The sequence below is a fragment of the Lolium perenne genome, chromosome 7 (genome assembly GCF_019359855.2).
Source record: "Lolium perenne isolate Kyuss_39 chromosome 7, Kyuss_2.0, whole genome shotgun sequence".
Classification (NCBI taxonomy): Eukaryota; Viridiplantae; Streptophyta; class Magnoliopsida; order Poales; family Poaceae; genus Lolium; species Lolium perenne.
In genome coordinates, this window is record NC_067250.2 from 259463062 (window position 1) to 259473363 (window position 10302).

The following is a 10302-nucleotide window of genomic DNA, read 5'->3' on the forward strand; positions in this document are numbered from 1 at the left end:
TAAGATCACAAAACATTGATAATTCTGGACCAGAAAATCCATGGACGAACAGAGTATATACCAAGTTCAGTATTACATGCTGAAATAATTTAGCAATTCTATTAGAGTGTGCTACTCCGAATGGAAAGTCTGATAAACTCCCGTATTACTACCAAAACTAGATACATCGAGTTGATGAGCAAGTAAAAGCAGTTTCTCCATATTGCAACAGTGATCAGCAAACTCAACAACCATCAGCTTCATAATTTATTAGAGAAGTTACTTGTAAGAAACCTGAAACAATAGGATGCAAGTGGACGCCCGCGTCAGGGATGAAATCGGGCCAAATCGAATCACGCCTTGAATTAGAACGAAGGGGGGTTGAGGGGCGTACATGGGATGGTACTGGAGGAGGGACGCGGCGACCTCGCGGAGCACCCATGAGGCGAGGAGGGAGAGCACGAAGAGGCCGTAGTAGGCGATCCGTCGGAGCGGCGGCCGATGCTGCTGACGGCAGGCCTCCCATCGGCGGCGCACGGACGAGAGATGCTTGGAAGAGAGGCGATGGGGAGCTGCGGCCAGATTGGATGGCGGCGCGGCCGTCGATTTTCCCCGCGGCGGTCTCCCCGGCGGCCCGTGCTCCCCAGCAGCACCAGGTGGTGGATGGTGCGCCTGCTACTGCGACGCGGCGACGGCATGCTGCACTGCATCTGGGGCTCCGGCGTCACCTGGACGGGGCCACCGCGCCCGACCTCGTCTCCATGGCGCAGCTTGCAGGAATCGTCGGCGGGGGAGGGGAGCTCGCCGGCGCGCTGCATACATCTACAGCTACAGGAAAATCGATTGCAGCCATGGAGATTCCCCAAGCTAGACCGCCGCGACGCACCTTCTCTTTTCCTCCCAACTTCCTCGTTGCTCCGCCGCCGGCAGCCGCACGCGACGCTCCACAGCTCGCCGCCCAGCAACTCCGGCGCGCGGGAGCCGGCAGATGCCGCAGTCGAGCATAGAGGAGGCCAGCGACGCCCGCTCCCAAGCGCTGCGCGTCTCGGCCGTGGCTCTGCAGGGGGGACGAGCGCGGGCGGACGTTGCGCGTCCTCGATTGGAAGGGGAGGCTTCCGACGAAGGGCAGTTTCGATTTGGGGGAGAGAGAGAATGAGCAGTGGAGGTGGAAGAGGACATACGCGACCACATGCGCCTTCCCCCGTGATAAGTTAACGGAATAGTGGATGGTGTTAGACACGTGTCGAGCAGCTAGGGCGTGCTCACGTACCCCCCTGATCACCGGGCTTCATTCGATATATAGTATATAAAATATATTGTATGTTGAATAAAATATAACTAAATTGGTGTTGTAATTGTTAATGAATATATACTTATAAACATATTCAAACTTGTAATGGTTTAATTTATGACAACTAGAACTTTAATTATTTTGAAATGAAGAAAATAGATCTCAGCAGTAGATTGCCCAAGAATTTTGCTATTTATTTTTGCGAGAGAAATTTAGACTTGATAAACCAGATTTACGTTGACTTTCTCTGAACCAGGTCCATCAGGGAGAAACAAGGCTCCACTGTAGGCTGCATGTGATGATCACCACTGGTAGAAAAATGGCCTTCCATCCAGCCCCATTAGTCGCCAAAATATAGGAACCGCGACTAATGGGGTCTTTAGTCACGGTTCTGGTGGCGAACCGCGACTAAAGAGCTGGGCCAGCCGCTGGCCAGCCACTGGTGGACGGGATGGGCTTTAGTCGCGGTTGGCCGTGCCAACCGCGACTAAAGGTCCTCGAGCAGCAAAACCTTTAGTCGCGGTTGGCCAGGCCAACCGGGACTAAAGGCCCATCCCTATAAAAGGGCCTCAGCTCACAGCACTTAGCCATTTGGTGCCACTTCTCTTCACAAGCTTCACAAGGGGGTGTAGGTTTGCTTTTGGTTCCTCCTTATGCACACAAGGTGTTTGATAAAAATGCCCCAAGAGCATGAAACAAACATGATATGAAGTGTTGGAGCCACACTTGTGCTTTCTTATTTATTTTTTCCTCCTCGATCGCGGTTAGCAACTTGAACCTTTCATGTGTCATTGATAAAATATGCATGTGTGTAGTTCATTGTTTAATTTATATTGTTTGTAGCTAGTTAGTTTAACAAATGCATGATGGTTAATTATATATTTTATATTATAATAATGCAGATGAATCGGCAATGGATGTACGGTACCCGACTCTCCGGCGAGTTCACTACGGGTTTGAAAGATTTCCTCGTAGTGGCTAATGCGAACAAGCAGGGGGGTTTTGTTATCTGTCCATGTGTTAACTGTAAGAATCAGAAGGGTTACTCTTCCTCAAGAGATGTTCACATGCACTGCCGGCACGGTTTCATGCCAAGCTATAATTGTTGGACCAAGCATGGAGAAAGAGGGGTTATAATGGAAGAAGATGAAGAAGGGGATGATTTCATCGATGAAAGCTATCTTGCTCATTTCGGTGATACTTTCATGGAGGATGCTGAAGGTGAAGGGGAAGGTGAAGAAGAGGCACGTGATGAGCCCGTTGATGATCTTGGTCGGACCATTGCTGATGCACGGAGACGCCTGCAACCGAAAAGGAGAGGGAGAATTTGGATCGCATGTTAGAGGATCACGAGAAAGGCGCTGTACCCGGATGCGATGATGGTCTGAAAAAAGCTGCACACTGCTTGGATTTGCTGAAATGGAAGGCATGGGCGAGTGTAGCTAACTCGGCATTTGAAAACTTATTTGAAAATATTGAAGAATATGTTTCCAAAGAATAACGAGTTGTCCGCCGATGCGTACGAAGCAAAGAAGGTTGTCTGCCCTCTAGGTTTAGAGGTTACGAAGATACATGCATGCATCAACGATCGCATCCTCTACCGCGGTGAATACGAGAATTTGAATGAATGCCCGGTATGCACGCATTGCGTTATAAGATCGAGGCGATGACCCTGGTGACGATGTTGAGGGCCGAGAAACCCAGGAGAGGGTTCCCGCCAAGGTGATGTGGTATGCTCCTATAATACCACGGTTGAAACGTCTGTTCGGGAACAAAGAGCATGCCAAGTTGTTGCGATGGCACAAAGAGGACCGTAAGTCGGACGGGGAGTTGAGACACCCCGCAGATGGAGCGCAATGGAGAAAGATCGATAGAGAGTTTAATGATTTTGCAGCGGACGCACGGACCTTAAGATGGTGTCTCAGTACCGATGGCAGGAATCCGTTTGGCGAGCCGAGGTCCAGCCATAGCACACGGCCCGTGACTCTATGCATCTACAACCTTCCTCCTTGGTTGTGCATGAAGCGGAAGTTCATTATGATGCCGAGTGCTCATCCAAGGTCCGAAGCAACCCGGCAACGACATCGATGTGTACCTAAGGCCATTAGTTGATGAACTTTTACAGCTGTGGGGCAGACTGGTGTCCGTGTGTGGGATGAGCACAAAGAAGAGGAATTTGACCTACGGCGTTGCTTTTCGTAACCATCAACGATTGGCCTGCTCTTAGTAACCTTTCGGGACTGTCAAATAAGGGATACAATGCATGCACGCATGCTTACATGAGACCGAAAGTGTACATTTGCCAAATTGTAAGAAGAACGTGTACCTTGGGCATCGTCGATTTCTTAGAAAATTCATCCAAGAAGAAAGAAAGGCAAGCATTACAACGGCAAGGCGGATCACCGGCCGAAGCCTGCAGTAACGCATCTTGGTGCTGAGGTATTTGATATGGTCAAGGATTTGAAAGTCATCTTTGGAAAGGGTCTGGCGGACAATCGGTTCGAAGGAGGCGACGGGCACGCAGCCATGTGGAAGAAGAAATCTATATTCTGGGAGCTAGAATATTGGAAAGTCCTAGAAGTCCGCTCTGCAATCGACGTGATGCACGTTACGAAGAATATTTGCGTGAACCTCCTAAGCTTCTTGGGCGTGTATGGGAAGACAAATGATACAAAGGAAGCACGGCAGGACCAGCAACGTTTGAAAGACCCTGATAACCGGCATCCGGAATGGTTTCAAGGTCGTGCCAGCTACGCTCTGACCAAAGAAGAGAAGGTCATCTTTTTTGAATGCCTGAGCAGTATGAAGGTCCCGTCTGGATTCTCGTCCAATATAAAGGGAATAATAAACATGGCGGAGAAAAAGTTCCAAAACCTGAAGTCTCACGACTGCCACGTGATTATGACGCAATTGCTTCCGATTGCTTTGAGGGGGCTCTGTAGGAAAATGTTCGAGTAGCCATTGTGAAGCTATGTGCATTCCTCAATGCAATCTCTCAGAAGGTAATCAATCCAGAAGTTCTACCACGGTTACAGAACGATGTGGTCCAATGTCTTGTCAGTTTCGAGTTGGTGTTCCCGCCATCCTTCTTCAACATTATGACGCACCTCCTGGTTCACCTAGTCGAAGAGATTTTCATTCTCGGTCCTGTATTTCTACACAATATGTTCCCCTTCGAGAGGTTCATGGGAATATTAAATAAATATGTTTGTAACCGTGCTAGGCCAGAAGGAAGCATCGCCAAGGGCTATGGAAATGAGGAGGTAATTGAGTTTTGTGTTGACTTTGTTCCTGACCTTAAGCCGATTGGTCTTCCTCGATCGCGGCACGAGGGGAGACTAAGTGGAAAAGGCACGATCGGAAGGAAATCAACGATATGTATGGACGGCCATTCTCTGACTGAAGCACACCACACAGTTCTGACCAATTCCAGCTTGGTGGCTCCGTACTTTGAGAAACACAAGAATATTTTACGCTCGGACAACCCGGGGAAGCCTGAATCCTGGATTAGGAAGGCCCACATGGAGACTTTCGGCAGTTGGTTGAGAAAACATTTAATGAATGACAATAAGGTTGTAGATCAGCTGTACATGTTGGCCAAGACACCATCTTCGACTATAACGACTTTCCAAGGGTACGAGATAAATGGGAATACATTTTACACGATCGCCCAAGATAAAAAGAGCACCAACCAAAACAGTGGTGTCCGCTTTGATGCAGCAACCGAGAATGGGCAAAAGGTCACATATTATGGTTACATAGAGGAGATATGGGAACTTGACTATGGACCCTCCTTTAAGGTCCCTTTGTTCCGGTGCAAATGGTTCAAGCTAACAGGAGGTGGGGTAAAGGTGGACCAGCAATACGGAATGACAATGGTGGATTTCAACAATCTTGGTTACCTTGACGAACCATTCGTCCTAGCGAAAGATGTCACTCAGGTTTTCTATGTGAAGGACATGAGTAGCAAACCGAGGAAACGGAAAGATAAGAAAACGATCAGTACATCATGCGATGATCCAAAGCGCCACATTGTTCTTTCAGGGAAAAGAAACATCGTGGGAGTGGAGGACAAGACAGACATGTCAGAAGATTATAATATGTTTGGTGAAATTCCGCCCTTCAAAGTGAACACCGACCCAAGCATTAAGTTAAATGATGAGGATGCTCCATGGATACGGCCCAATCGTAAGCAAGCAGGGACACAAGGGAAGAAATGATGTGTAATAATTTATTGTACCAAACTTTGTTGAATGGATCATGTGAATTATATTATCCGTGATGTGTTCTGGTGTCCATTTTCGAATGATTTGATTGATTCGAGATAGCACTGATGATACATGAAATTTGGAGTGATTTAGTCATACTCCTGCCTAGGCGTATAATATGCATACTCGTAGTCTTCATAGTCGCCGCCGTTGTACTGGTAGTCGTCGCCTTCTAAGTTGCCGTCGTCGTCGTCGCTGTCGTCGGGCGGCGCTCGTGGCTCGAACTGAGGGTAGCGCAGGCGGGGGATATCGCCGGCCGTGATGTAGTCCATGACGCTCTGCAGAGTCCGGCCGGACCACCATAGCCGGCGGGCGGCCTCGTGGAAGTTCCCGGGAGGCGGACCGTCCTCCTCATACAGCGAGCGCCCTCTCACGCCGATTGATGAAGAAGGCGTCCCAAGTATGCTGGTTATCGGGATGCCAGCGGGGATTCATCCGCTGCTCCGGCGTGAGGTCGAGGTAGTAGTGGTTCGTGATGGCCGCCCGGCGCGCAGTACCCTGAGGGACGGGAGGGACCGGCACGCCGCCGGCGCTTAGGCTCCAGCCGGCGGGAACGCGGTAGCCCGGTGGGCAAGGGTAGTTCGAGGCGCAAAGCTCCTCCACCTGCTGGTAGGTTAGAGTGGGTGCGGTGGAAGCCATGAGAGAGTGATGAGAGATTGTAGAGATGTGATAATGCTGGCCAAGCCGGGCTACATATATGTAGTGACAAATGGCGGGAAAAATGGGAGCGGGAAGACAGGAGGCGGGAAGAAAGTGGCGGGAAGAAAGAGGCGGGAAGAAAGTGGCGGGAAGAAAGTGGCGGGAAGAAAGAGGCGGGAAAGAACTGGCGGGAAGACAGGCCGGGGAGAACTTATGGGAAGACAGAGGAGTGGCCGGGAAGAACTGGTGGGAAGCGGGGGGGGGGGGGGGGGCAGGAAGACAGATGAGGGAAGAAATTGGTTTTTCTGATTTTTTTTGTTATACTATTTGTATTTTTAACTGTTTGAATTGAATTAGTTTTATTTTTCTGATTTTTTTGATATATTATTTGTATTTTTAACATTTTGAATTGAATTAGTTTTACTTTTCTTAATTTTTTGATATACTATTTGTATTTTATGATTTTGAAATGAATTAGTTTTATTCTTCTGAATTTTTTGATATATTATTTGTATTTTTAACATTTTGAATTGAATTAGTTTTATTTTTCTGAATTTTTTGATATATTATTTGTATTTTATGATTTTGAAATGAATTAGTTTTATTTTTCTGAATTTATTGATATATTATTTGTATTTTTAACATTTTGAATTGAATTAGTTTTATTTTTCTGAATTTTTTGATATATTATTTGTATTTTATGATTTTGAAATGAATTAGTTTTATTTTTCTGAGTTTTTTGATATATTATTTGTATTTTTAACATTTTGAATTGAATTAGTTTTATTTTTCTAAATTTTTTGATATATTATTTGTATTTTATGATTTTGAAATGAATTAGTTTTATTTTTCTGAGTTTTTCTGTATTTATAACATTTTGAAAAAAAATTAATTTGAAAAATACCTTTAGTCGCGGTTGGCCTCGCCAACCGCGACTAAAATCTGTCTTGTGCGAGGAACGAAAAACCGTGAAAAAAAGCCTTTAGTCGCGGTTGGTCCAGCCAACCGCGACTAAAGGGTACCCTTTAGTCGCGGGTCGCCTCCCCAACCGCGACTAAAGGGGGGGGCTATAAATACTTTGGCCCGAACCGTCGCCTCCACATCGTCTTCTCCGCGCGAACACATCGTCGCCTCCGTCTCTGCCGAGCGCCGTCAGGCTGCCGCGCCTCGCCGTCGCCGCACTCTCGCCGTCGCCGCGCTCTCGTGTCGCCGCAGACGTCGTCGCCGCATGACGCCGTCGCCGCCCGCGCCTACCGTATGTCACCGCCCCGCCTCAGTCTTGTGCCGCGCGCGGCCCGGCCCGCCCGTGCGCGTGTCGCCGGCCCGCCCGTACGCGCGCGTCGCCGGCGCTGCTCTGCTCGCGTGAGAGAGAGATTCCGGCGGCCGCGCGCCGCGCGGTGTGCGCATGAGAGAGAGAGAGGGGAGGAGCAGAGATCGAGCCTCTGCCCTGCCTTTTTTTTCTTTGTTTTTTAGTTTTTGTTCTTGTTAATTTTGAAATTAAAAATAACTAAAATTTGAGTTTAAAGTTTGTGTAAAAGAAGAACTACAATTTGACTTAAAAAAACAAATAATTGGGACTTAAAATTTTGTCTCAAAAAGAACTACAAATTTGACTTAAAAAAGATTGTGTAAACAAAACTAAAATTTGACTTTAAAAAAACTTAAAATTTTTGTCTCAAAAAAGAACTAAAATTTGACTTAAAAAAAACTAAAAATTGACTAAAAAAACCACCGTACGTGCTCGACACGCGGACCCGCCGTGCTCGTCGACTTTTCTTCCCCGTACCGTCGTCCTTCCCCACCGACGGCGCCCACCTCGGCATGGGAACGCGCTGCCGCGGTGACCAGCTACCACCGCGCGTATACGGAGGGGGCCGGCAGCGCTCGTCACCCCCTCCGTATACGCGCGGTGTTTTTTTTGGGATCGAGAGGGGGCGGCGAGGGTTATGTGTCGTCGGCACCGCCACCGCCCTTTCGCCACCGGTTCGCCAGCGCCACCGGTCTCTCGGTCACGCGGTCACTGCGAGGTCGATCGTCCTCATATAACACGCGTCCCCCTTCTCGCCTCCCTCGTCGCCCTCTCTCTTTATATGTAGAAGAGATGTGATAATGCATATACACAATTAATTTGTTTTTACTACATGTTTTCAGGACTGACATATGGCGGACGATAGAGCTGACCCGATTATGGACAACTATGATCCGGACGCTGAAGACCATATGTTCGGCATCATAAACGGCGATATTCTATATGTGCCGACCGGACAAGAAGAAGATGATATCTCTTCTTATCTGAACCTTGACGGTGAAGATGAAGGGCGTCGTCAGCAAGATGATGCCGAAGAAACGTCGATAAACGACGATCTTCAAATGGAAGTAGCAACCACCTCCGGCGCCGAGGGATATATATATACATTGAGCCTATGGTGATACAAACTAACTGATTTGAATAAATATGTGTGTACTAACGCGCGCGACTCTCTTTCTTATTTTAGCCCTCGGCCGGATTATCGAAACAATCGAGTACGTCGTCAAAGCGTGGCGCAACCAAGACGCTGAAACAAGGAGAAATATATACCATCGAGGTTGTCGACAGTGCAACCGGCAAGCCGCTGGAGCCCAGCAAGAAAGCCACCAAGTTTATCAACCAATGCGGAGCCGTTGTTAGAGACAACGTATCGATCACCGTCCAGGAGTGGAATGAGCCAAAGAAGGCACGTCTTGGTTTCACTTTTGTCGAGAAGAGAACAAAAAAAGATTGCTTGCAAAAGCTTATGGAACATGTCGTCCTACCTCCGGAATACCACAAATTCGATGAGGAGGGTAACAAGATTGAGGAAAACAAGAAGAGGAGGAAGCTACTCAAACAGTTCGCTCTTCAAAAGATGGCCAATGCATTCCGGAAATTCAAGCAAAATCTAGCCCGTGACTATGTCAACCAGAACAAGACTCCGGATTTCAAAGGACAATATGAGAAACTGAAACATGATTGGCCAGAATTTGTGAAGCAAAAGAAATCGGAGCAGTTCCTTGAACTATCGAAAAAAATAAGGAAAATGCGGCTAAGAAGGAGTACAATCATATTATGGGGCCAGGAGGGTATCGCCTTTGGGAGCCTAGGTGGGAGAAGATGGAGAACGAGCTGAGGGCGCGAGGAATCCGTCCAGGTACGGAGGGATGGGACCCAAGGGCCAAAAGCTGGTGGTACGGGCATGGGGGATCGCTGAACCCGGAGACAGGGGAGTGTGTTTACCGGGGCAAAATAATTAAACCCACCGAAAAGCTTATTGAGGCAATGAGGGATGCTCAAGAGGGGAAGATCAAGTTCAACAGAGAGAACGACGCGCTGACAAAAGCCCTCGGGAATCCTGAACACGGAGGACGTGTACGAGGCATGGGGCCCATTCCGTGGAAAATAGGGTTCCCCCAGAACGATGACCCGTACGGTTACAGAAGCCGTAAGAGAAAGATGGATCGGGATGCAGATGTTGTGGCGCAGTTGGTATCGGAAATGGATGTGATGAAGAAAACCGTGAGTGTACTAGTAGCCGAAAGAGATGCAGCTCGGGCGCAGCATGAAGATCATCCAATGGATCTCGGAAGCCAGCAGCAGAGAAGAAGCAGCGTGGCTTCCACGGAGGCCCCACCGGCTGGTGCACCGACGATCGAAATTACTGCACCGGAGCCTCTGGTGGTCGAAATTACTGCACCGGAGCCTCCTCGCTACCCCGTGGACGATATAAAGGAGATGAAAGAATGTCATCTGTATTATCCTATCGGGAACATGTCCATGAAGGTAGCCATCGGCAGTGCTTTACCATGTTTACCTGGAGCACTCCACCACAACAACCCCATTCAAGATGGCTATGCTCGTGTCACGGTGGAGGACATAGTCCAAGGGTTTGAGGACCTGGACATTGACATTGCTACACCTGAAGGGGCGAGAAGACTTGGAGATGTCAAGCGCCACTTCATTCTATGGCAAAAGAAGTTTATCAAGTTTCTAGGCGAGGCGCCAACAAGTCCACCCCCCTACGATGGTGGTGGTGGCGGTGGCGGTGGCGCTGGTGGTGGTGGTGCTTCACCTACACCTCCTTCACGTCAGCCGACGCCGCCCCCCAATTC

At 48.4% G+C, this 10302-nt stretch overlaps 1 long non-coding RNA gene across 1 annotated transcript; it reads right to left on the reverse strand.

Annotated features, from left to right (window-relative positions):
- LOC127315327 (uncharacterized) lies at positions 1-1225 on the reverse strand. Its single transcript, XR_011749092.1, has 2 exons — positions 374-1225; positions 1-273 (listed from the first exon to the last, which is right to left on the reverse strand). It is a non-coding gene; the product is annotated as an uncharacterized lncRNA (long non-coding RNA).
- Between the last annotated feature and the right edge of the window lie 9077 nt (positions 1226-10302).